This window comes from Ptychodera flava, unplaced genomic scaffold, assembly GCF_041260155.1.
Source record: "Ptychodera flava strain L36383 unplaced genomic scaffold, AS_Pfla_20210202 Scaffold_31__1_contigs__length_3010019_pilon, whole genome shotgun sequence".
In the NCBI taxonomy this organism is placed as follows: Eukaryota; Metazoa; Hemichordata; class Enteropneusta; family Ptychoderidae; genus Ptychodera; species Ptychodera flava.
In genome coordinates, this window is record NW_027248353.1 from 2,962,654 (window position 1) to 2,984,031 (window position 21,378).

Genomic DNA, 21,378 nt, shown 5'->3' on the forward strand with positions numbered 1-21,378 from the left:
CATTTTGTCAAAACACATTTTCAAAATCGCGTACCGTTTTTATTCTGGCTCAGATAACCAAACCCCATATATCTCCGTGATCCCTGGACACTAGCCTGAAGTCCTGCTAAATATAAATGGTGTACCTTCACAGATCATACAGGAAACTTCATTTGTATCAAAGATGGCAGCGATCAAAATTCCACCTATTCTGTCACGTCGATCAGTTGTGTGGCCACTCTGTCAACACACATTTTCAAAATCACCTACCATTTTTAGTCTGGCTCAGACAGCCAAACCCCATATATCGCTGTAATCGCCGGCCTCTGGTCTGAAGTCCTGTGAAATATAAGTCGGTGTACCATGCATTGTGTATATCATATCTGCTCATTTGCTCATAAATTGTGATGTTCTTTCATTGAAATTGGAAAGTGTAGCCTCATTTCAAGTGTTTACAGCCTGTGACTTTGGAAAAAGTGGCCACTTTGAAGCAAAATTGAGTTAGGAAATGGCAGAATCATAGCTTCAATAAAATGAGACTTGTCATTGCCATTAGTAACAACTGGCAAGACCTCATTTGATTCATAATTGAATGTAAATTTTATCACACCTTTTGATTTGTATCAGGACAAAATGACATTTCCAAACTGCGTTCATACTAAAAAGAATTTTTTTATTTACTTGTCTTTGATACAGTATGTGCAGAAAGGTATGATCCAGAAGCAGATGATGATGAAGCAGAGGAAAAGGTAATGGAATTTTTTTTTCACTCTCCCTTGTATACGTGACATTTACTTTGTTGCGTGCCGCAACATTCTACATTCCTTTCTATTCCAAGATATCCAAACATTTCAATCACCACTGTTGTCACATATTCTTTCACAATGTACAGTTGCACTGCTATTTATTCAGGTAAATGCTTTTGCATTAGCAAGAAAATCATGCGTATTTGATGCAAATAAATTTGGTTTAAAAAATTAAAAAATAGCATACTAAATTGACATTCCTATCAGGTTGCTATCAGTACATTCCTACAGATTAGATGCATACAATTAAAGTGACTGGGCCTCAATTATTTTAACATTTTCTATACTTTCTGTGGTGAATATCATCTTAGCAAGGTGGCCTGCCCAATGGAATATGAAATGACCAGCGATCAAACATAATGCAGCAAATATGATAAGGATTATCAAATGATACCTATTTTGTAGTTGTCTGCGCAGACTAAAAATGGTAAGCGATTCTGAAAATGTGTTGACAGAGTGCCCAAACAACTGTTCGACATTATGACAGAATACGGTAGAATTAGTGATCGCTGCCATCTCCGATACAAATGGGATTTTTTGACCGATCTGTGGAGGTACACGACTTATATTTCACAGGACTTCAGACCAGAGGCCGGCGATTACAGCGATATATGGGGTTTGGCTGTCTGAGCCAGACTAAAAATGGTAGGTGATTTTGAAAATGTGTGTTGACAGAGTGGCCACACAACTGATCGACGTGACAGAATAGGTGGAATTTTGATCGCTGCCATCTTTGATACAAATGAAGTTTCCTGTACGATCTGTGAAGGTACACCATTTATATTTAGCAGGACTTCAGGCTAGTGTCCAGGGATTACGGAGATATATGGGGGTTGGTTATCTGAGCCAGAATAAAAACGGTACGCGATTTTGAAAATGTGTTTTGCACAAAATGTGTTTTGACACAACTGTTAGACATTATGACAGAATACGGCGCGATTAATTGTTATTTCAGGAACGACGTCCGTATTTCTAGGAAATTTGCAAGGCCAAGTGTTTTGACAAAACTCTTCTTTCACAACTGACAATATTTTGACACCGATATACGATAATACACGAAAAAGTTATGTGAATGGTACAGCGGAGCAGTATAGCAAAGTAGAGTTCAGCACAGTATGGCATACGTAACCATGGACACATAATAATAATAATAATAATAATAATAATAATAATAATAATAATTTATTCTTCTAAAGCGTATAACATAGAAATACACCATCTCTATACGCTGTACAGTTAAAATCTGAAAAAATAGTTACACAACACAATAAAAATACATACAATGCATTTGTTCACTAGTCTAAAAATATACACAAAGGTAAAACAATTAAAATTTAAAAACATTTTGTCAGTAAAAAGTCTAAAAAGCTGTTTTAAAAAGGTAGGTTTTGACCTGCGATTTAAAATATTAAAAATGTTGATTGATCGAATGGCCTCTGGTAGCTTATTCCACAGCTTAGGAGCACACACTGAGAAAGCTCTATCGCCATAACTCTTAATCGTCTTAATTTTTGGCTGAACTAGTGATACACTAGAATTACTCCTCATGTTTTCACGTACTGGCATCCTGACAGTTATTAGTTCAGTGAGGTAACGCGGCGCTGTTTTACAATGAATAATTTTAAATGTCAGACAAAGAATTTTGAATTGAATTCGCTGCTTCAATGGCAGCCAGTGAAGAGCCTGCAGGACAGGAGTCATGTGACACCTATCCCTCACCCTAATCCTGGCTACCAGCCGAGCAGCAGAATTCTGTATGAGCTGTAATTTATTTATTTCATAATCAGGCAGACCGAAAAGTAAGCTGTTACAGTAATCGATTCGGGACGTCACGAAAGCGTGAACCAATTTTTCTGCAGAATGCTGGTCCAAAAACTTCCGGATTTTTCCTATTCTCCATAGGGCGTGTGATGCAGCACAACACACACTAACCACTTGTGGTGATAAAGTAGCACCAGAAACACATGCGGAGGTTGCCGGGAAATATAATTTTTACTGATGGCGCGCTGGCCGCTGATTGTCCAATGATAGGGGAAAATATTATGGTATAGCATCGCCAATTTTGGAAATGACCCGGATTAAATGTAGTTTACGTCGATGATATTTTGAGGCAGTCTGTGCAAGACAAAAGGTCACGGACAATGTTGAACTTTAAGGGTTGTGTGGCAATATCGATCTCCTATCTTAATCAGTCATAGTAGCCGAGATCTAGGACCTTGTACAATTTATACCATAAATTAACCAGTTTGTCAAGCAAATCAGTAGGTATGTGAATGTACGCCTTATGCTAACATTTTAAGCCAAAGTGTCCACTGATCTTTGCTGCATGAAGAGTGTGACACTGCAAAATACTGCATTAGACTGATGCTTTTCAAGATGAAACTTTGCCTTCACAATTTCAATATCAAAGGTCTAAAAAACAAGGACTGATCTTTACTCCATCAACTAAGTTTTGATTTACGTTTCATATCTAACAAGTTCGGTAACCCCTTCATGCTTTAAATGCTTGCTATGAGTAAAACATTGTTATCAGAGGTTGCCTGACATGAAATGAGATCGTACGTCACAAGTATATGATATTGATAACATGTGAAATGTTACGGTTTTCTCTTATGCAAACAATTAAGTCACTGTTTTTTGACATATCACATTTATTACGAAAGGTCATTAAATTTGCAAATTCAAATAATTTATATTTTTGCGCTATATGACCTGTGTTGACCAACATCTGAACAAAGTTTCATCAAATTCGACGTAGTTTCTCTGAAAACTGAATCTTTTTTTTCAAAAAATAAATGATTATGCAAATAAGCACTGATTATGTATGCCACACCCAAAACACTGGACACGTATATGTACACCATAGTGTATTAACCTTGAACCAAGTTTGAAAGAAACCGGCTCAATCATGTCTGAGATGTCCGCATGGACGGACGCACTGATGCACAGACGGACGGAGCCAATCAATGAGTTCACTGCACTTTATCCGCGGGGACTGAAAAGCTACAATAACGTGTCTAGAGAACATTTCATAGAACGTCACATACAAAAGATGACCCCTTTGTCAATGCGCATGTGCAACTAGCCATCATTGTAAACCTCGTTGCAACCTGTTCTGTACTTCTTTGGTTATTGTCGTTTCACATTTTATGTTCCTATAAAGTGATTGAAAAAATCGAACACTGTTCTTATTTATAACCAAACAATTATCTACAGTCAGGCAGAGGTGGTCAGTACTTAGGAGAAGATGGCTAAACACGAAATCGATGAACTGTGGGAACATCAACAGGCTACCGTACACGAGGTGGTTTGCAGCTTACAAGACCAAACGCTAACTAAGTAATTGAAAGCATAATATCCTGATGGCGTCTGTGAGTCCATAGTCCCGATTGAGTGTCGTGACTATACGGCTACACATGCAGAGACAACAGTGATGGCAGCCATGCTGAATATAAACCCCACTGAGCACACTCCCGTCACTAGCATACAGGGGGGGGGGGGGCAAATGCCAAAATGGAGAAACGCAAGCGGGGTGGTGCAAGCGACGAGTTATGCACACTCCCCCTCGCTCACCACCTATACGATGATTGGTGCGATACGTGGACGAAACGCATATCCAGCCCACAACCATATGTCAACGTCACCCTCACCAGCAAACTCGAAGACTGCAAAGCACTGGGCTTCGACCTCCTGAAACGCAACTGCACGGTGTCCCTGCAAACTATGGCCAATACAAGATGTCGAAGCTGCTTAATTTGCATCAACATTGCCCAATTAATGGGCCAAAGTACCGAGGACGTAATACCAGTATCCATGACCATAAAAGCTGCAAACAGACGGGGGACTCGAATCCTTGGATCTGTGGGGAGTGAGGTTTGCTGGTCACAGCAATGACGCTGAGAGGTTGGAGACACACCAAATCGCGTATGTAACAGACTCTACGGGCAGTATATTCCTCTTCCTCATGGCCTCTGTGTGGGCCTGGGTAAGATCTCAGGCAAGTTCCCAATATTAGGAAAAGTAAACCTGATGTTTTCGGAAGCTTGTGACTGCCCGTGATGTGCGGAACTGCCAACAATGCCGACCGCAACTAATGCAGGCGACCGAGGCTAACAGAGAGGCACTACAGAAACACTTATTGAAATTGTATGCTCAGAGCTCATTCAATACGTGCCTACACTAACCCTACCAAAAATGACTGGCCCGCCATTACGTCTCATGCTCAATGAGGACGCAAAACCCGTTGCCTATCACACTCCCCATGCCTGTGGCTATACATTGGCAAGGCAAAGTAAAAGCAGGCCTTGATCAAGACGTTCGTGTCGGTGTACTGAAGAAAGTGCCTATTGGAACATCAGTGACATGGTGTCACACCGTATGGTGATCTGCTCAAAAAGATCGGCAAGCTTAGATGTACCCTTGACTTCCAGGCCTTAAACAAACATGTCTTCCGCAAGACCCACCATACACAATCTCCGTTTCAAGACAAGTTCCATAGAGGAAATGCAAGACAATATTTGATGCATGGAATGGTTATCACAGCGTCCCACTACATGAGGACGAGCATCACAAGACGACCTATGTAACTCCATGGGGACATTACAGATACTTATACGCCCCACAAAGGTATATGGCTCACGACTGTATGACAAACTAGTCACGGACATTGGTGACAAGGTTAAGTGTGTGGACGATTCACTGCTATGGTCAGACACAATTGAAGAGAGCTACTTCTAAGAGTTCCAATGGCTGGACATATGTGGCCAAAACGGAATCACCCTCAAATCCGAGAAGTTCGTCTTCAGCGCACCAACAGTGGACATTGCGGGCTTCACAATAGGCCAAACCCGGAATTCGAATCGACCACGGTACAAAAAAGCCATGTGCGCAAACGCGCATACAAGTACGTGTATTTCCATACGGGTTAGTAGACATGTGGGCTTGTTTGTACCGGCCTCACGTGATTATTTGGGTGTACTGAGTGTGTAGAACGCATCGCGTCCTTTTTATTCTGGAGTAGAACCATTACCATGACTTATGTGCTACCATGCGCCCGCTACCTGGAGGCTATCCCACAATTTTCCACAACCATGTAATGTCACTGATATCAGATCTTGGTTAAGACTAGTCAACCAAGCAGCCTACGCCTTCAGCATGACCAAACTTAGGGAGCGTTCAGTTATTATGGCCGGGGGTGGGCCGGCAAATTCTTCCTGCGCATCAGTCAAAATAAGTGAACGCCCCTTACCCATTGTACCAAAAAATTGATGACCCCCCCTTTCAAGATGACAAAATTTCATGACCCCCCCCCCCCCCCACATTGCTTGAGTAAATTAGCTGCACACACAAACACCTCAGGGATATGGAGCGATAGAATCCCCCCAAAAAAGAGCTGGGATTTTTTCAAATGACCTTCCTTACAAACTCAAAAGGTGTTAATGCTCAGATTTTCCATTCTGACTTGCTATAATTTTGAAATTACCCCTCAAAGGGGTCGGACACAAATTAGTAGTGGTGGATCGCAATATTTTGCGCAAGCGTGTGTGTACATATTTTGATATTTGGATTTAATTAAAAGTCAGCTGTTGATAATGTTGATTCACTATACATGGTATACATATATTTCTCATACATGTATGAGGAATCTATGTAATACTTTCTCAATGCAAAACTATATCTATGCACTTATAGATATTTGATAATTTACATAAATGTACTTAAATGAAATGGGTTGTTACAACTGGCATGAGAATTTCACCAAAATGTTCATCCACTATACATGGGAGTCAATGATAAAATTGTGAATAATTTTTTTCCAATGAAAAACTTGGTATATTTGTGCATATACAGACGTTCGATAATTAACATAATTGTACTTGATTAGAATATGATTGTTAAAGGTGCATATTATGTGTAAAAGAAATCTGATTATGGAATTTCACTGAAAATATTCATCCACTATACATAGGAGTCTATGAGGAAAGTGTGAATAATTTTTTTCCAATACAAAAATAGGTAAACCCATGTATTTATGTACTCTCGATTATTGATATCAATGTACTTGAATAAATTAGGGTGGTAACAAATGGATATGTTCACCAGAAATTGGATTTTGGAATGATACCAAAATGTAGATTACTGTACATGGGAGTCTATGAGGAAAATATGAATAATTTTTTCCAATACAAAACTATCAAAATCTGTGTATTTATAGACATTTGATAATTCATTTTAAAGTAATTAGCCTAGGATGGTTAAAGGTTGATATGTGTGCAAGAAATTAGATTTTGGAATTTCACCGAAATGCTGATTCACTATACACTGGAGTCTATGAGAAAACTAAGAATAATTTTTTTACAATGCTAAACTAAATTAATTTGTGCTTTTATAGGTGTTTGATAATTGATACAAACGTACGTGATTCAAATAGGGTATTTAAAAGTTCAGATGTGGACAACAATATATGTAAGTAATAGGAATTGTTCATAGCCCTCAGTTCAGTGAGCTTGATTTACAATAAGACAAGCCTCAGAGTTGTCAAGTCAAGATGTTCATGTGACAGATAATTATACTTTTGTTCAGATTTACAGGTGAATAACTTCAGAGAATGAAATCATGCAACGAATCATTTTTATCTCCCAGAATATTTCTGAACACTGAAACTGCTTTTTGACGGGACGGATACTTATGAAAATTAAGTGAACCCCCCCCCCCTCTGAGCTGTTTGAAAAATACATGACCCCCCTTTGCAGTTATTAAATTTGAGGTGACCCCCCCCCCCTGGATTTTGCCGGCTCACCCCCGGCCATAATAACTGAACGCTCCCTTATGAAGCCATTCCGGAATTTCATGAAAAATGGAGAACGTTTCTCGTGGTTCCAGGAAATAGAGCACATATTTTGTGAATCAAAGGACATAATCATTCAGGAAATCGAACGCAGTGTCCGCAGCTTTGACAAGAGAAAGCCAACGTGCATCGCCACAAATTGGTCGAAGGAGGGCATCGGATTCTGGCCGCTTCAGAAGCACTGCCGATGCATGCCAATCAAACCCATCTACTGCAGCGCTTGAGGAAGGTATCCCTAGTTGGCAGCAGACTTACTCATGCAGCAAAATCCAGATGTGCATAAATAGAAGGCAAGACCTTTACTGTCGCAGATACCTTAGACAAGGCACGCTACTTTGTGTATGGCTGGGGGAACTTGATTGTAGCAGTAGACCAAGACAGGGCTCGAAATTAACGGTAGTCCCGCGCTCAGAGACTGCCAACTTTTCCCTGGGGCTACCAAACTCCATGAAATGGTAGCCCACACAGACCGCCAAAGCATGGGACACGAAATACTTGGTGTGCGATGTCCGTCACGTTCGGACGAGCTAAATGCAGTCGACATGCAGTTTCATTTGTTTGAAGTAATTATCCTTTCATCTGTGAATTTTTTCTGGTGACTATTACAATTTTCACTGCTATGTTGTTGTTTTCACAAAATGCGGAGCGTTTGATACTAGAATGTGAATTGCTTTTCCGTGTGCAGTCTTTGCATGCCAGTGCACACTATGCTGTTGATCGGCAGCATACAAGACGTACTTGTGTCAATTTTGAGGTTTTGATGCTGAAATTTCACAAAAATGTCACTTCTATACCAAGAGATTGTGTAATCAGTTTGATTTGAAATAGTAATATAAAACAATGTGTCAGTTAAGCTTGGCTGAGTTTCGCTGTCTTTTATCTATGGTTGTCGATCAGTATCAATGTATATCGTTCTGTATAGAGAGACTCGGGTGTAACAAGGCATGCAAGTTAACAAAGATCATGAGAATATTTTTTCTATTTTTCTTTACTCAAGTTACAATTTATTTGGATGTATAAGCCGATTTGGAAAGTGATAGAAAGTGTTAAAACGTACATAAATTAGCATAAATTAAGCATTCGTGACACATAACATGGGGTTTCTTGAGTTGAGCCCCTAGTTCTGCTGCTATTTTGTGTTGCTGAACCGGGGCATATACTCGGACGAGTACAGTATCCCTAAAACAAAATATTCATGGAATACCAGCCATTGTCACTGGGCTACCAACTTCAGAAAATGGTAGCCGAGGTGGACTACCAGGGTAAAAGTTAATTTCGAGCCCTGCAAGAGCCACTTCTGAAACTCCTGGAGGACAGATCACTTGATGAAATTCCAAGCCCCTGCCTCGGGAACCTAAAGGAAAAGACTCTGCGTTACTAATTCCGCATAGTACATATAGCAGGCATGAAGGACAAGGCCGCAGATACAGTCTCACATAGACCCGTAGGCACCATGCAACCTTCACTCACAAAACTACCGGACGACAGTGCTGCCATACTGTTCAAACCCCCACCCAGCACACACACGGACATAATGTCCCTCATAGACCACACCGAGTCAGAGGACGACGACAACATTGTGGATAACAACTGACATGGTGTGCTGCGGGCCTCGAATCATTAAAATCAGTGACCTATGCACATATGGGAGGGAATAGCAAAGGATGCATTCCTGACTCAAAACTCGAGATGCCAGAAACAGTTAAGGACTGTCACCAGTACCGCGAAAACATCTAATCGATAGATTGGGCGATCTTATACAAGGACAAAGTAGTCATACCAAAATATTTCGTGGTGAGGTGCTGAACACACTACACACCACATACCAAGGCATGTCGATGATGACTGTAAGTGTAGAATCCTCAGTGTTCTGGCAAGGTATGTCGGCCGATATTAGTGGTATTCAGAATAACTGCGAATACTTCCACTGAATGGCACCATCACAGCCTGGGCACCGCCAACTCCACCCATCCCAGTTGTCTATCCCTTTCAAGCTGTGTGCTCAGACTTCTTCACACATAGAGGCGTACACAACCTTGTGATGGTGGACAAATACTCCAATTGGCTGATTATATGACAATCGACAGGTGGTGCAACTACCCTTATAAACCACTTACATCACTCCATTGTGACATACGTAACTCCAGAAGTGCTCATATCGGATGGGGGACCAGTGTCAGCCTCCACTGAGACCAGATCATTCATGAAAATGGGGTGTACACCACCGCCTATCATTAGTAGCCTTCCTCCACAGCAATTGTCGAGCAGAGATTGGAGTGGAAGATAATGAAATGGCTTATCACCAACAACACCGGCCCAATGGGAGAACTTGACACCAATGCTTTGCAGAAAGTGATACTACAATATCTTAACACGTCTAACCATAGAACCTCGAGAAAAACGGGACAGGCAACTGCGATAGAGAACAAAGGGTCTATGGGATTAGCAGCGTGCGATCCTACTTGGAATAATTAAGAGGTTGTTAATGGGTCAGGGGCGGAATGAAGCTGGACCCGATCGACTGCACAACGTCCGGTTCATAGACACGTGCATGCGGGTATACGGTAATAATGTTTTTGGATCACAAGTTATTTCGGATTACCGGCAAGTCCATTTTTAGAAATAAAAATGTTACAACTATTTTGAGAAGAATTCGTCAAAATGGTTGTTTGAAAACTGTGAACGGCCAAATTTACGAGGATGGTGTTCAGCTCTGTGTAAATGCATGTCTACCTTAACGCTTCTGACTCCACCAACCTTTGGAGAGTCCCAATTTATCGCAAAGTTTCTCCTGACAGCGAAAGTCAGTGTTACAAATGTATTTTCTATTACTTTGCGGATGTAGACAGGTGTAGCTTATCCGAACTTTGGTGTTTCTTTAGGCTAAAACAGTACCAAATGTTAGAGGTCGCGTATTTGAGCTCCGATGGAGTAGACATTTTTTGTGTACCCTGATTTTCATCAAGTGTTGCGTGACAGATGAAATAAAGGTCAGATTTTCGTTTCGCAGGACTTGGGAAGTGTAGACCCGTCTAACTTGTAAATGTTTGTTGTTATCGGAGATTTGTATGGTAGGAATGTAAACTTATATTGTCGATATCTAGCAAGAGTTTTTTGTAGCGTCTATGGCTAAATGTACACTGTTTTTATCGTCTGGTTTATTCCAGTTGGCTTCGGCTAGAATCCAAAATGTGATCTTCATCGTTACCAGAACATTCACCATGACTAGTATAAAAAAAACCCCAAAATTCTCTGTGTCATTACTCGGAACATGCCATGCGAGAGCAAAGTGCACATATTCAGAATGTCAGTTTGATTGTTAATGAGATTCAGTGTTAAGTACGAAGTATTGTTGTCGGGGACCGCTTGGCAAATAAACTTTAACGTATTCCAAGATAGATGGCACAAAGAAACCTCAGCAGTTGCCTGTCCCGTTTTTCTCGAGGGCCTATGGTCTAACACTGTCACAAAAGATTTCCCTGAGAACGTGTGTCTTCGGCCACCCAATACGCTACTTCATCCATATTGTCCGTGGGAAGTACAGATCACATGAGACTTGGCAAGAAACACATAAAGCAAGGGAGGTGGCTCTCAGGAAACGCCACATCTGAATGGCAGACAGCTGGGCAGAACACACTAGATGACTTCTGCCCCTTGCGGCTGGTGACTCTGCGTCTACGTGAAGAACCAGACATGACACACCAAAGCCAGTTGAACAGGACGGGCAGTATTGTTTGGGTATGCCAACACGACCAATACATGATCAAAATTGATGGCTCAGGCTTAATCACTTTGGAACAGATAATTCCTGCTCAAATTCAGTCCAGTTCACGATGACCAGCCACCAACCAGGTCAATATATGGTGACATGGCAACTAACACCACCATACAAACACCCATCCTGACACCATGAATACCAGATATCAACAATGACACTGTAGCACACCTTGGGCCTAAATCGCCTCCAGTAATTACATCGGTGAACACAACTAAGTGTCCGACACCACCTACTCCAGTCATCCCAGCAGCATCAGGCACAGGTAAACCATGGCGAACAATCCATCAAACACCTCCCACAATTCCTGAGTTGTACATGGTAGTCTATGAGGAAACTATGATTATTTTTTTCAAATACAAAAACTAGATAAATATGTGTATTTATAGACATTTCATAAATAATCTTATTAAACTTGATTAGACGAGGATGGTTACAAGTGGATGTGTGTGCAAGAAATTGTATTTTGGAATTTCACCTAAAGGTAGATTCACTGTACACGATGGGGAAACTATGATTAATTTTTTCCAATACAAAACTAGCTAACTCTGTGTATTTATAGACACTTGATAATTCATCTTAATGTTCTTGATTAGGCTAGGGTGGTTACAAATGGATATATGTGCAAGAGATTGGATTCTGGAATTTCACCTAAATGTTGATTCACTATACATTGGAGTCTATGAGGAAACTATGAATAAGTTGTTTCCAAAACAAAACTCGCTAAATATGGGTATTATAAACATTTCATAAATCATCTTAATAAACTTGATTAGACGAGGATTGATAAAAGTAGATCTGTGTGCAAGAAATTGGATTTTTGGATTTCACTGAAATGATGATTCACTATACATTAGAGTCTTTGAGAAAACTATGAATATTTGTGTTAAATGCTAAACTAACTAAATCTGTGCTTTTATAGAAATGTGACAATTGATACAAATGTACTTGATTCAAAGAGGGTATTTGAATAATCGCACTCATACCTATCCGTAATCCATAACACTAGGTCAAAATTCGTAATACAATTGTTATAAACATAGACACAGAACAGCACAGAACAAACAGCAAAGCATCGGTACACAAAACAAAGTCAGATTCCTGAACAAAATATATATGAGTCTCTGGCCAAAATGCCAAAAAGCGATGTTCAGACGTGGACAACAATTGTGATATTGGAATATCACCTAAAAGTATAATTTCACTTTTCAAGGTATTAGTAGTCTACATGGTCACTGTTAAATGTTGTCCTGATAAAATTTGCTATATTTCTAATATGTAAGAAATAGGAATTGCTCATTGCCCTCAGAGAGGTCGATTTACAATAAGACAAGCCTCAGAGTTGCTAAGGCATGATGTTCATGTGACAGATAATTATACTTTTATTCAGATTTACAGATCAATGGCTTCAGAGAATGAAATCTAAAGCGGATCTTTTTTATCTCCCATAATATTTTTCAACACTGAAACTGCTTTTTGACGGGACGGATACTTATGTTCCCCTGCAGTTTCCAAATTTAAGCTGATCCCCCGGATTTTGCCGGCCCAACCCGGCCGCAGTAACTGAACGCTCTCTAAGCTGGATCTATACGTTTTCAGATATAGTCACAGGTAATTTAGGTGTGTCGTCCATGTTGTCTTTTGCAGCCTTATAGAGAACGCACTTCCTATAGGTTATTAGTCATGACCGATTATCATTGGTGATAGCACTCCTGAAGTGGCACTCCCACTTGGTAACATTTTGAAAACACATTTTAATGCCAACGGTCGATATTTGACGTGGCGACTGCGCGTGGATCGCGAGATGTCGATAAAAACATGTCCGCGAAAAAGTAAAATTTTTAATTCAGGTGGCCCACCTAAATTCAGCTTCCGAACATGTGTCTTGGACAAAATCTGAAGCCTGCGTTATTTCTGCAGCAGGGGCGCGATGTAGATACCAACATGTAAGCTCAAAGCATGTTATTCCCTATTTTGCTCAGTAAAATATGTCCCTTAAGGGAGCGTTTGGTTATTACGGCCAGGGGTGGGCCGGCAAAATCCAGGGGGGTCATCTTAAATTTCAAAACTGCAAAGGGGGGGTTCATGTTTTTTTTTTCAAACAGCTCAGGGGGGTCACTTAATTTTCGTAAGTGTCCGTCTCGTCAAAAAGCAGTTTCAGTGTTCAGAAATATTCTGGCAGATTTGCTGCATGATTTCATTCTCTGGTCATTTAATTGTAAATCTGAACAAAAGTATAATTATCTGTCACATGAACATCTTGACTTAGCAACCCTGAGGCATGTCGTATTGTAAATCAAGCTCTTTGAGGGCAATGAACAATTCCTATTACTTGCATATTAGAGATATAGCAAGTTTTGTCAGGGAAATTATTTAACAGTTACCTGTAGACTACTAGTACCATGAAAGTGAAACTATACTTTTAGGTGAAATTCCAATATCATAATTGTTGACAACTCCTGGACTTTCAAATACCATATTTGAATCAAGTACGTTTGTATCAATTGTCAAACACCTAAAATCACAAATTAATTTAGTTAAGCATTGTAAAAAAATATTTATAGTTTTCTCATAGACTCCAATGTATAGTGAATCAACATTGTGAAATTCAAAAATCCAATTTCTTGCACACATATCAGCCTTTAACCATCCTAGTCTAAGTAAGTACTTTAAATAAATAATCAAATGTCTATAAATACACAGATTTAGATTTGTATGGAAAACATTATTCATAGCTTCCTCATAGACTACCATGTATAGTGAATCAACATTTCGGTGAAATAGTAAAATATAATTTCTAGCACACATATCCATCATCCTGGTCTAATCAAATACATTAATATTGATAATAGGGAGTACATAAATACACAGATTTACCTATCTTTGTATTGGAAAAAATATTCATATTTTCCTCATAGACTCCCATGTATAGTGGATGAACATTTTCAGTGAAATCCGGAAACCATATTTCTTGTACACATGATGTGCTCCTTTCACCATCATGTTCTAATCGTGTACAATTACGTTAATTATCCAATGTCTGTATATGCACTATAGCAAGTTGATGAACTATAGCAAGTTTTCATTGGAAAAAAATTATTCACAATTTTATCATAGACTCCCATGTATATTGGATGAACATTTTTGGTGAAATTCTAAAGTCAAATTTTTTGTCCACAAACCAGTTGTAACAACCCTATTCCAATTAAGTACATTTATGTCAATTATCAAATATCTATAAATGCATAGATATAGTTTTGTATTGAAAAAGTATTACATAGTTTTCTCATAGACTACCATGTATAGTGAATAAACATTATCAACAGCTGATTATCAATTAAATCAAAATATCAAAATTTTGTACACACACGCTTGCGCAAAAATATTGCGATCCACCTGTAATTTCTGTCCAATCCCTTGAGGGGTAATTTCAAAATTATAGCAAGTCAGAAAAGGAAAATTGAACATGAACACCTTGTGAGTTTGTAAAGGGGTAATTTGAAAAAGTCTGAGAATCTTTATTTTGTTGGATTCAATCCCCCCGAGGTGTTTGTGTGTGCAGCTTTACTCAAGCACTATAATTATGAGTCAGCTTTCTGTGGAGGCAATTTTGTTGTGTTATATTGTGTATAAGGTGTCTTCCTTCGGTCATCATCATTTATTTATTCTCGCGATTGTTTCATTTATCATTTCTAAACCGGGGTCGAATATATGCATGGTCACCCATTCATTCAGTATCTTTCAACATGTCAAACGATACATAAATGGCTTCTCGTATCAAACAAAAATTCACAATTCATAATCGATACAAAATGGCCGACTTTGTCCCTTTAATGAAATCTACGTGAGAGAACTATATATTGTGAGACTAGGCTCGTTTGCGGTACCTATCAAACATCGTTACTGTCTTTATTAACGAAAGTGCGCCACTCATGATTTAAAAAATGGAAACCTGAGTGTACATCAAGGCCGAAAAGAGGAGTAATAGGCTTCAAAATGGCAAGGCACTGAAAGTTCAATCATTCAATGATATGACGCATAGTGTTAGTATTCTCTCACTTGTCAGACGAAATGATTTAAGAGTCTCAACAGAAACTGACGATTCCATTATACATAATTATTTGAATTGCTAAAAGTTGTATGTAAGGAGACTGAAGGTCATGTAAATTTCACCGTTGGTCAGTTCAACATATGGGTAGAATGTTGGCTTTCGATTTAGCAAAAGAATTGTGTGAGCTCACAAGCAAAACAATTTTGTTAGTGTAGGGTACATACAAAATGGTGATGCATAGCTTGAGCTATTGAAGGATCCTTTTTATGTACTCCGATTTCAATTATTTTCCACAAGTTGCTTACGAAACATTTACCTTTATATGTTCTGTGTATGTTTTATTTTTGTTGGATACGGCTGTAACCAAAAAGTGTTTCAATGTCTCTTTATCACATAATCATAGACAAAAAGACTTGTTCTAGTTGTTTCTCCTCGATTTACACAATGTTTACTCATAAAAATCTATACCACAGACCTACAATGAACTCTTCGTATTTAGTGCTGTGCTGGCAAAGATAATCACCCAGTTGTGATAGTAATAATATTCGATGTGATGATTATATTTCACAATTTTGTCGCAGATGAAAAGTCCGGGAACAGTTACAATGGATGTCTATTCTAAATGAAGTGAACAAAGGCACTGAACAAAAACCGAGCAGGCAGGTGTGTATAAGGAATGTGTAAACTAACGGTGTTTGCACTACAGAGTTTGAAAAGTTGAAGGATAATCATGTGCCTTGTTTTCTGAACAACGTATACCATTACCGGTAGAGTCACCGGGGGGGGGGGGGGGTTCGTCATGCCATGATGTATACTTAGGCAAGGGGGAATCTTTGAATTGTTCACCAGCAAGTAACCAATCATCATCAAGTATTCACATTAGCAAGTGGTTCGGTTATCCAATATATTTTATGTTAATGTACTATGCGCCTTGTTTTCTTTTAAAGTGAAAGACCGAAACTTTTGCTAAAATTTTCCTGAATGAAACTATGACCCATTCTCCATGCGAAGTTTTGAATTATCGAAACAAATTACCTACAATTTTGCCAGATTTGGCTTTCAAAATGGCCGCCGTCCCTCTGCTAACTCCACGGAGGGAAATTTGGGAGCCCAATATCTGTTCCCGTGGCGCGTTCTACCTTAATAATTAACTAAAGGTGCCTGCTTCCTATAGTGAGACTTTTTGTTGGCCGACCCATATTGACTTCCTATGTTTGATAAAGTTCAGATACATGTCTGCTGAACGTTTCTAAATAACTGTAATAATTTATTTGCAGATATGCTGAGTAATGACAATGACTAAGCTTACTGTATGGATATGAAGTGTCACCACAAATAATGGTGATGATTGTGACATTTGTAGTAGAGTTTTCCAGTTTTATATAAAGGCCACACTAAAAAAGACATGGAACAATATGAGTTTCCCATGCAAATACCACAAAGTGTACACGAGGATACTAGCGCCGTGAATCCCTAGACTCTCTGTACAGGACAATTTACAGCAGGGTACCGTCACAAACAGGTACTTTCTGCATTTTTCATAGCATCTTACATTTGTTACCGTGGCGTATGCGTTAAGTGGACAGAGTTATGGCCATTTCATACAGCGTCACAGTATTTTTTCTTGCAACTTTAAAGCATAATATGGAGTCAAACGACAGATATTCTCACAAAAGTCACCGATGGTACCTTTCGACGCCTAAAAACAATGAACCTTACGGATCGAGGGCTCAATGGCAGGGGTAAAATGACAGCCAACATTAAAAATTAACTTTGTGCGCGACGGGGCGCCAACAGATCATGTAGTGACAATTATACAAACCAAAGCAAAATACTGCAGTTATAAACACTGCATTCATTAGAGTATATTGTCTGGTTAATGTTAACATTTTTGCCTTGAGAGCCACCTTTCTACATGGCTGTGAAAATTGTATGTTGCATAGAATATTTAGGCTGGTCAATTATCAACCGCTATGATTTAATCCACTTGCAATCATGTGTGTTCTCTTGACTTACAGCTACAAATAACGAGGCGTTTTTAAGTGACGAAAACTCAACAATGAAAATTCTATAGAAATGTTTCTCAAAAAGTTGAAACAAAATGAGGCTGAACTGTATTTAAAGTTTCAAACTGAAGCTCCGTCGATAGAGGGCATTACGTAAAACTGCCTAGCTATGCGACAGCATAATAATAATAATTTTTCCAAAATCCGGTTGCTCAAATATCTGACAGATAATAAAATGACTGAGTAGGAGAACTGCGCGCAGGGATGTATGTAATATTAAGCTGTATTGCCGGTAGAAACTTGTAATATTAGAATCATAAGGCGTCTGATTTTAGGAATCAAGGGATCAAGATATGCATGTACGCCTAAACTGACATTTTTAAAGCAAACTGTTTCTATTTAATCAGAAAATAAAATGTGACACTGTTAGCAAACACCTACCTGGATTGGTAAGTTGCCAGACAATGATCAGCCTCATCATTTCAATACAGCCATGCTGGCATGTACTAACCCTTTTAATCTGCCCAATCAGGTTGATGAATAGGCAGCCTGACATAAGTTCATAGACCCCTCGATCGATTTGACTAGCAGAGTCGAGTAAACACTGTAATCCGCCGGCCTTTTCAAGAGCTTTGAGGTCCTGCCTACCAAACAAGGTATTTGCAATGCTTGGTAGTTGAATCAAATATTAGGATACTAACTGAAGATATTGTTCTATTCTTGCAATTTCAGCTAATTGTAAGGTCCAGAAAACTCGATGTTCCCATTTAATGTCCAATAAATCATAGATGATGGATTTATGGCAGCCTTAAATAGCATGTATTTACTTAGTATCATGGAAAGTGTCTTTAGTAACTCTATAAGTCACCAAGGAATAGCAAAGAATTATTGTCTTCTAACTGGTTGCGCTATAAATAAAGTCCTAATAATCTTGTAAGTATAATGTTTCAAACCTTGTTGCATCTCATAGATGAAGACATCCTGATGAACCTATATTGTTACTTTAATATAGAAAATACCGACAGATACTGCACTAGGGCTCGATGAACACGCTGACCCGCTAGCGTGATGCAACGTCTGACCACAGGATTGATACTGTTACTCAGCGATACCACTTCTAAGTAATATGGTTCAATATTCCGTCGAGACTATGTCATTGTGTCATTATGATAAAACAGCAGAATAAAAAGGCCGACCATAGAAGATTATATGGCATGAGGTTTTCTCGTACATACTCTCATACGTGTCAGACTACATTGTTTTATGCTAGCAGTTTAAATACAAACTTATGATTCCTTTGTTTGAACTTGTCTGTAAGGCTAGTTCAAGTTCCCTGCGATTTACATATAGGATGCTGTTGTTTGTATGCTGCAAGAGGAAATGTGCAAGCTCACAAAAATTTAAAATATAAAAACTAATTTTGTACACAACTTCGATGTCTTGCGAGAGTCTCAAATGCATTCATATCATGTTATCTGAAACCATTTTATCTACAGCGTTTCCTATGGCTACTCAAACATATACCGTTACATGCTCGCTAATGTTTTATCAACATATCAGTTTGCCGCAAATTACTGTCGCCAACTCACAAGATGTTTGAATGCTCGTGCCTGAATATTCATATAAGATTTGTTTACTCAAATTTCGCCATTTTGACCAACACAATCTTTACATACTTGGTTAATCTAATATGACTATACGACTACACACTATAGACCTGCTATGAAATTTCATATCACGTGTTGTCATACCAAAAGCAACTGACAAAATGGCTTTACCTGTTCGTGATTCTTTCAGCGACCTGGTTGTTACCATCCACGATGTGTGTCGCAGATGAAGAGCTTAGGTGTATGGGAACAGTTAAAATGGACGTCCAGTCGGACTGAAGTGTACAAATGCAGTGTACGAAAACACTTCAACAAGTAGGCGTGTACCACACCTATGTAAACAAATGGTGGTTGTTTTGTATTGATAAGGGTGGAATATTTTCATGATCATTAGTTTTTTTCAGTACGAGAAACATCCGCCTCATGAAAAATGCAGTGTTTGAATTGGAAGGATGTTTGTAATTTTTAAACCAACCTGTACCATTACTGGAAGAGTGATTGGAACTGATTATTTCGTGACTCTTTTGTGAGCAAGGGGAATAAATCTCTGAATTTTTCAGCTGCTACCCAGCATTCATCATTCAGAAGGTATATCAACAATGCTTCTATGATCTGATATAGATGTTTTGTGGTAATGATTAACTTTTTTGTACCTGCCGCCTAAAGCATCACAGTCGTGCAGCCTATACATAATACCGGCTTACGTTTGACATCTTTAAAGAGACGTCAACAATCGGAAAATTGAATTTAACTTCTGTATAATTGTTATCATTAATTTGCAGCTATGCTGATAATGGTCTTGATAAGGACATTTGTAGATCATTTAATTTTGTTAAAGGGCTGTACAAAGCAAGGCATGGAATTATATGAGATTCGTATTAATCTTCCGTTGCTCAGTGTAGACAATGCACAATGCTGATGTCCGAGTACTTACTTTCAGGTGGGTTTCATTATAACTTTATCATTATACATTGTACATTTTACTAAATCAAAGACTTTAGTTGGGCAAATTAGTATCAATTTTCACACAGAGTACAGAGTCATATCAATTTTCTTACAATTTAGAACCATAACATGTGTTCAGCTATTACAGTTAAAAACGGGCAGTGGCATGTACCCAAATCATCATGCTACCGTCACCCAAAACACTTCGATATACTAATCGAACGCTCGATGGCAGATGTATATCGACATCCCCCTTTGAAAGCTAACTAAATTTTTTAACGACATTTATGCAAACCCAAGCAAAATACTCCTATCAACCTGCCTTTTATAGCATGGTTTTACTGGTCGATGTTCAAATTTGTCCGCTGAGATTCACCATTTGATTTTGGTGTGATTTCTTCTTTTGTCCTAAGAATATTTACGCTGATCAAATACCAATAGCTGTTATTAAAATACCTGCAATTGTCTTGTTCTGAGCACCTACAAGCAATCAAGCGTTATTTAACTGACTAAAACTTGGTAATGAAAGTTCTTATGAAGTATTTGTGTTACAAATTGTATTTTGATAAAGTTTCAAGAGAAGCTCCGTCAATAAAGCATCACGTAACCACTGTCTATGCGTCTGTCAAATTATAAATGTATCTACGAATTCCAGTTGCTTAAACATCTGGCACACTGTAAAATGGCTTCATAGAGGTACTACAGGGGTTGTGTGAACGTGTAACAGAGTGACAGCTTTTTGACGACCAACTTTATGTAGCATAGCGTCTATATATGTTCAATTTTAGTATAAAACAACAACGACCATAGGCAAATAAAAATTAGGGCAATGGTGAATTTTACAAATGTCAATTTCCGCAAGGCTATAAAACATGTTTTGTGAATTTCTGGGAGTTCGTATTTACAACATCAACGTCAACACATGAAGGTAACTAGCAGCATTCCACAAGCTAGCCTGTCATTGTCAACTTGTATGCGACGTCACTGTCGTCCGTATCTTGATATAAAAAGCTATAATATGTTCATAGGCTTATCATAACAGATGTTTTCTTTACTAAGTTTTTATTGCAGTGAAAGGAAAATTTACATAACTGAGATTATCACATGAACTGGCCCGAATTTTCACCTGTGTGACGTAGAACAGGACGGATAAGAAATCCGAATTACCCCTGTTGTACGTCATCAACCGGAACTTTTTTCTCGCATGGTACCGTTCATACATGCGGGTCGCGACGTGAACATAGACCGATTTGTTGTGATCGATGCCGTGCTCTCATGACATTTTTACAAAAAAGGTGACCCGATAAATCCACACATGGAAACATAGAAGGCATGTCCAGCGAAATTTCGAGTCGCTAAAAC

At 38.8% G+C, this 21,378-nt stretch overlaps 1 long non-coding RNA gene across 1 annotated transcript in view; it reads left to right on the forward strand.

The window, feature by feature from the left end:
* LOC139127391 (uncharacterized) overlaps positions 1 to 20,476 on the forward strand; it is an 85,947-nt gene extending 65,471 nt beyond the window's left edge. The window contains exons 3-5 of the long non-coding RNA XR_011550992.1: positions 676 to 728; positions 1,362 to 1,430; positions 19,262 to 20,476. This is a non-coding gene — a long non-coding RNA (uncharacterized lncRNA). The remainder of the gene's footprint in view (positions 1 to 675; positions 729 to 1,361; positions 1,431 to 19,261) is intronic.
* Positions 20,477 to 21,378: the final 902 nt, after the last annotated feature.